Consider the following 7673-nt stretch of genomic DNA (forward strand, 5'->3'; position numbering starts at 1 on the left):
TTTTTATTCATTTTTAGGTAGTACTACTACTCCCATCATGGAACACACTGTCCATGATAGGAGTAGTAGTACTTTGACTCACTGTCAGATCGCCCGGCTGTCACATTTGTCAGCCACGGCGATCCTCCAGTATACTGTATAGGCTGGCCGCTCTCCTCTGGTCCCCTGTACTGCCGTATATTTACAAATATTCAAATTTCCCGCCGAGATGTGATTGGCCAGAGGGTTCTAGCCAATCACAAATGTCTGGGAAATATGAATATTAGGACATATACGGCAGAGACCTTAGAAGAGCGGCCGTCCGGCTGCATCTATACTTTAAACAGGATGATCGCAGCTGATGTCTAGAGTGACATCAGCTGTGATCATTTCTACTACTACCCCCAACATGGAGCACACACTGCTCCATGATGGGAACTGTAGTACCTGCATTAATAGATCGCAACAAGCATCACCTCTGACACCTGTTTCGATCTGTAAAAGTACTTCAGCACCCATCATGGAGCACAGTAGTAGTAGAAATGATCACAGCTGATGTCACTCTAGACATCAGCTGCGATCATCCTTTATAAAGTATAGATGCAGCCGGCCGGCCGCTCTTCTAAGGTCCCTGCCGTATATGTCCTAATATTCATATTTCCCAGACATTTGTGATTGGCTAGAACCCTCTGGCCAATCACATCTCAGTGGGAAATGTGAATATTAGTAAATATACGGCAGTACAGGGGACCAGAGGAGAGCGGCCATCCTATACAGTATACAGGAGGATCGCCGTGGCTGACAAATGTGACAGCCGGGCGATCTGACAGTGAGTCAAAGTACTACTACTCCTATCATGGAACAGTGTGTTCCATCATGGGAGTAGTAGTACTACCTAAAAAATGTAAAAAATAAAGGTTAAAAAGTCAAAAAAACACAAATACACTTTATTAAACACATTATTAAAAACATACTTTTTTTTTACATCCCTACAGCATCCTTTTTTTTTTTTTTTTTTTTGGTACTCTTTGGTACTCAACAAAGGGTACCGAAAAAATACCAAACTGCAAAAAAAAGCTATTTTCACATAAAGCCTCAAATGCAAGAAAAAACGCCAGAAAAAAGAATGCAGGGCAAAATTTCGGGAGTTTTTTCTGGCGTTTCTTTGGACAAAAAAAAAACACTGCAAAAAACTCAGTGGAGACCCAGCCTTATAGGGACTTTCCAAGCACTAATATAGAGACCTCCTTCAGGTGATTATTGGGACTTATCCCGCTGAGGGGGAAATTTATCAAAAACTGTGCAGAGGAATAGTGGAGCAGTTGCCCATGGCAACCAATCAGATTGCTTCTTTCATTTTTAAAGAGACCTGTGAAAAATGAAATAAGCAATCTGGTTGCCATTGGCAACTGCACCACTCTTCATCTACACAGATTTTGATAAATCTCCCCCTAAATGTTTTGGCAACTAAGGCTATATGCACACACACACACTATGGGGGGAGATTTATCATTGTTGTCTTTAGAAAGTGTGTATTAAAGTAGTTTTTTATGTGACATATTTATCATACTATCACAGGGGTTGATAAATTTGGCTCACATAAGCAAAAACCAATAAATCACTTCAGAACACCATTTTGTATGATTCCTTCTCTTCTCTCTGAGTTTTCTGTACAAAATGGTCGTATGTGATTTCCAAAGGCGGTTTTGTAATCCAGGTCTCAGCTGGTGGTGTAGATTTGCGGTGTTTTGGAGGGGATCGTGACTTTTTTGTGACATTTGTAGCTTTTTGCTTACAGACAAAAGTTGGAAAAAAATCTTTGGCGCATATGCGACATTTCATGCACCAAATATAATCAAAAAAAGGTTCTAACGACAATTACAAATCTCCCACTATGTTGAGACTCATTGCGGGCCTCAAAAAAAGGTCAGTTTTCAAGAGGTTATCCAGCAATGAAAAAACAAAGTTAGGGTAGAGTCAAACGTAACGGATCCGCATCGTATTTTTATGCTGTGGATCCTCCGGTGACCCGACCCATAGTGTGCCTCCAGCTGTTGCCCAGCCTCACCCCGCCCCCTGGCCTGCTCGCAGAAGCAATGCACCACTTCAAGCAGCCACACAGGGGCCTGTGAATCGCAGCTCGCATGCGCAGTGTACTCAGACATCACGGTTGCTCCACGATGCCTGAGTACACTGTGACTGCACTCGGCAACTTGCAGGTCTCTGTGTGGCTTCTCAAAGCGGTAGATTGCTTCTGTGAGCAGGCCAGGGGGCAGGGTGAGGCGGGGCAACAGCTGGAGGCACACTATGGGTCGGATCACCGGCGGATCTGTTACGTGTGACCCTACCCTTAAAGGGGTTATCCACCATAAGGTGGTCTTTGTATGTACCTGCCAGACAGTAACTGACATGCTTAGGAGGGATCCACACTTGTCTTGGGGCTAAATGTCTGTGTTGTGAGATTACCATAACACTGTGACTAGCTTTCTTGAACTAGCTATTTCCTGTTGGAGTTGCCTCTCTCCAGCTACAAGTCACTTAATTCCTTGTTTGTAAGTGTGAGGTCACTTCTCTCCCTTCCACACATCAGCCACCCCATCCATTGAAACACACCTGTGCTCCCCTCAATGCAATAGACCAGTGTAGTCTAACCAGGGTGCCTCCAACTGTTTCAAATAAACAATTACTTGCAGAAGGAATTGCCTCACAACCAGACTGCCTCTGAACACCTGACTAGTGATGTAATTTCTTGGGCCATACTGCAATCTGGGAAAAACTGAGACAACACTAATTTTGTGTGCTGTTAAAAATAAACTTTGGGGCAAAAATCACATTTTGCAATAATGAAACACAGGTATAGACACTATATTATGAACTACACTACAGCCCCTGTAGCACAAAAAAATTCTGGAATACTCCTTTATTTTCTTCCAAAAACAGCACCACACCTATCTGCAGGTTGTGTGTGGTATTACAACATGGCTCCATTCATTTCAAAGGAACTGAGCTGCAAAACCACACACAACCTGCAGACAAAAGTGGTGCAGTTCTGTTTTTGTAATGCTGGATAACCCCTTTAAGCTTCCTTCAGGCACATATTTTCAGTGTTTTTAGCCTAACATAAGCATAAACAGCAAACAAACCAAAAGATTACCCATCCTTTTTCAGTGGCTTTTTTTTTTTTGTATCAGTATATTCATTTTTATAGCGTTTTTTTTTCTCTTGTGATTTAGGGATTTCTATTGAAGAATGTAGGGAAGAGACATAATATAAAATGTCCAGCTAACATCTCACTAAAGCATTTTTCACAAAAAAAAAAAAATTCAATAATTTTTTTTTATTTTGAGTTTTCAATTGAAACAGGAATGTTTAAATCTACGAGGAAATTTACTGAGATTGGCATTTCACATGCCAGTCTTAAGTAAAATCCTGCTGGCTTCAGATTCACCCAATTTATAATAAGGTGCACGCCTCTTAATAAATCAGGCACTTCGAAGGCTGCCTGTGCATCATGCTCGGAAATCTGTGCTAGTTCCAAGCTGGTACAGATTTCAGGTATGATTTACTCCTAAAAAGTGTCTACTTTTCACATAGCCTCGAAACTTTTGTTGCAAGTGCAAAACAGTTTAAACAAGAAAAGCTCAAAAAACAGGCCAACTGACTGGCGATGCGTGGCGGAGGCTCGTGACGTCATGATCACGCCCCGCTCATGATGTAACGGCCATGCCCCCTAATGCAAATCTATGGGAGGGGGCATGATGGCCGTCAAGAGCGTGGAGCTGCCATGACGTCACGAGCCTCTGCACTAAACGGACTCTAAACTCTAAACGGACGCCATGTGCAGCAGGGAGATTGTGGGGGGATAGGGGATAAGATGTCTAGGGGCACAGTACCCCTTTAAATCCTTGTCTCATATTTTCAGTACCTGAAATTGTTGGTGCTTTAGAAATAAACAACAATAAAAATAACATAATTGTCTATCTATCTAAGCTTCCTGTAAGAGTGATCTGGGTCATAAAGCAGAGCTCTGATGGCTATGCCGTATCTATTTCCAAACAGATACCAGTAAACCCAGGCAGACCCCATTGACCTTGGTAGGGTCCATCCAAGTTCTGCAGGGTTTTTTGTATTTTTGATCATGAGAACAGCACTACAGACTGTGCCATTTTTTTGCCAGCAAAATTATGGAAAAACTCAACGCAGATGTGAACAAAGCCATGCATTAATAAAAACTAGACTATATAATTCAGAAGGAGGGACAATAATCCAAGCAGGAATGATTTAACACTAATTTTCTGTCATAAAAAATATTAAGTAGTACATAAGCACATAGCAAAATTTTAATCACTTTGCATTTGTGGGGGTAGAAGTCTCAGATTTTAAGTCTTATCTGACTGACACAAAACAGTCCAGTGGAGGAGAGGGAAATGCTAATGTTCTCCACATGCCAATTTTTGGCCAGCAAATCTTTTCAGGGCATTCTCACTCAATAACTGATAGTAGTGTTGTCGGTAGCTAGGTAACCCTAATCCCTACATGACTAAAAGACGCTTTCAATATCATTAAGGGGAAGCTTGCTGTTCTTTTCAGTAAATTTGCCTGTTCACAAATTCCAGGTTAATAAAATATTCCATCCTTATATTAGTTTCCCGTTATAATTCTTTGGTCGGAGTCCATCCTCCCATCACCATCTGGTTTTCATTAGCAGCCGCTACAATCAATGAAGCTGCATGTAAGAGATTTATCTTACAGAATATTCTCCACTGCAACTAGAAACAAAAAAGAATAAAGGTATAGCCGCAATACCCCTGTTATCACTGTTAATGATGCGGAAAATTGGCTGCAAAAGTCTGGAACAGAAAATCACAACCATATTGTGCAGATTTTGGTGTGGATCTTGTGGTGCAGATTGTGCAAATAAATATATGAATATAATAATTTACTAAAGTGAATAACATAATTTAAAAAAAAAGGTGAAAGGTAAAATAAAAAAAAATACCTGTTCAACTAAAACCTCCGTCTCTTGAACAATAAAAAAAAAAATTCCTGGCCTGTGGAAAGGGAAATCGCTACTCAAATGTGAGGGAGACTCTCTTTGCAGACCTTCTTTTAGACCTTAAAGGGGTTATCCAGGAAAAAACTTTTATATGTATATATCAATTGGCTCCAGAAAGTTAAACAGATTTGTAAATTACTTGTATTAAACAATCTTAATCCTTTCAGTACTGATGAGCTGCTGAAGTTGAGTTGTTCTTTTCTGTCTAAGTGCTCTCTGATGACACCTGTCTTGGGAACTGTCCAGAGTAGAAGCAAATCTCCATAGCAAACCTCTTCTACTCTGTGCAGTTCCTGAGACAAGCAGAGGTGTCAGCAGAGAGCACTGTTGCCAGACAGAAAAGAACAACTCAACTTCAGCAGCTGATAATTATTGGAAGGATTAAGATTTTTTTTTATAGAAGTAATTTACAAATCTACAAAACGAAAAATAGCCAGCACAACTACCTAATACACGGGTGCACACTGCTGTGGCAAATACAGAGTATACAAAAAAAAAAAAAAAAAGAAGGTTGCAATAGCACTCTTGGTCAAAAAATGGAGGCTCTTTGCGCACTTTTTGATAAAAACGTGTCCCCCCATCCACCACGCGGAAGTGACCTCATTTCGGATGGGACCCTAAGAAGCTTTATGAGCCTAACACTCATTTCACTCACCTCTGCTGAGCATATAGCCTTGGACTGGGTGATATGCTGGATCCATTATCAATTTAAAACACCTCCTGTGAAAAAGCGGAGGGGTGCATGGCTACAGAGGGTGCCATTCCCCCAGAGTTGTACAAAAAAAAACAAAAAGAAAAATAGCCAGCATAACTATCTAATACTCTGTATTTGCCACAGCAGCGTGCACCCGTGTATTAGGTAGTAATTCTGGCTATTTTTCTTTTTGTTTTTTTGTGCAACTCAGGGGGAATGGCACCCTCTGTAGCCGTGCACCCCTCCCCTTTTTCACCGGAGGTGTTTTAAATTGATAATAGTTCCAGCATGTCCCCCAGTCAGAGGCTATATGCCCAACAGAGGTGAGTGTTATGAGTGTTAGGCTCAGAATGTGTGTTAGGGTCCCATCCGAAATGAGGCCATCTCCGCGTGGTGGATGGGGGACACGTTTTGAACATGCTGCTGCAATCTTCTTTTTTTGTATAATTTACAAATCTGTTTAACTTTCTGAAGCCAGTTGATATTAAAAAAAAAAAAAGTTTTTTCCTGGACTACTCCTTTAATTTGCCTTAAAACTAAAACAAATAAAGTCACACACAGACAAACAAGCTCCTCAGAAGCAGGGTAGACATGATCTGAAAGCAGCAGTAGAAAATGATCTGGGTGAAGATCTGCGCAAAATTAATAAATTTATTTGGAGCAGCACCGCCAAAAAAAACAACGCATCTAGACAAACCACAAAAATGATCTAGCCAAGACCATTATTGATAAATAACCCCCACAGTATTTTAAAGGGTACCTCTCATCAAAAAAACTTTTGATATATTATAGATTAATGTATGCAGAATAACTTCACAATTGCATGTTATTAAAAAATATGCTTCTTTCTATTTAATTTTCCACTTTGAAGAAATGACCACTAGGGGTCTCCCTACCAGTCCTGGCAGCAAGCATTTCAGACTCATGCTGGAGTCCTAAACACTACGAGCTGCCAGTCTGCTTTGTTCACAAAGGAGAACACTCCTTTGTGAACAGCTGTGAACAAAGCAGGCTGGCAGCTCTGAGTGTTTTTAGGACTCCTGCATGAGTCAGAAATGCTTGCTGCCAGGACTGATCAGGAAAATACAATAGAAAGAAGCATATTTTTCATTAACATGCTATTGGAAAGTTATTCAACATTCATTAATCTAAAATATATCAAAAGTTTATTTGATGAGAGGAACCCTTTAAGCTAAAAAAAAAAACAGCTATTTTTGAATATCAAGGTCTACTGAAAAACAGATGGTAATTCCCATTCAGTAACATTTTACAGGAATCATTTTTTGAAATGTTTATGGCGCAAAAAATACAAATTGCCCCTGAAAAACATCTACATTTTGTTTTAAAAAATTGCAAAACACAGTTCAAAAATTCGGACAAATTGCATAAAAGGCTGAAACTTTCATCTACTGTTTGCATGAAAATAACGTGGACATAGATGATACTAAGTCACATGTTAACCCTTTCCACGCTGTCCAACACTTTATAGGTGCACTATTACGGCTCTGCTTTGTAAAGCTGTGCGAATAAAGCCTTCACCATCACTTATGGCTGCCTGTAACTGCTCTTGCATGTAGCGAAAGACAAGAGGGATTCATGACGTTCTGTATGTCAAGGGAATTAGGTCATTTCTTGCCTATCCAGCCACTTACTGTAATGATTGTCAGTACTGCTTTATATTTATTAGCGCTGTAAGGAATAATACAGTGATCCCTCAACTTACAATGGCCTCAACATACAATAGTTTCAACATACAATGGACTTTTCTGGACCATTGTAAGTTGAAACCAGACTCAACATACAATGCCAAGGACAGTCCAGATCTGTGAAACGTGTCAATGGCCGGAAGAACCGACCAATCAAAATGGTCATTCACTGGTAAAACCCCTGTATTACTGAAGCGTATGCACTGACTGGTGTCTGGTAGCGCCCCCTACAGTACAG

Source organism: Hyla sarda, chromosome 7 (assembly GCF_029499605.1).
Source record: "Hyla sarda isolate aHylSar1 chromosome 7, aHylSar1.hap1, whole genome shotgun sequence".
NCBI classification, from domain to species: domain Eukaryota; kingdom Metazoa; phylum Chordata; class Amphibia; order Anura; family Hylidae; genus Hyla; species Hyla sarda.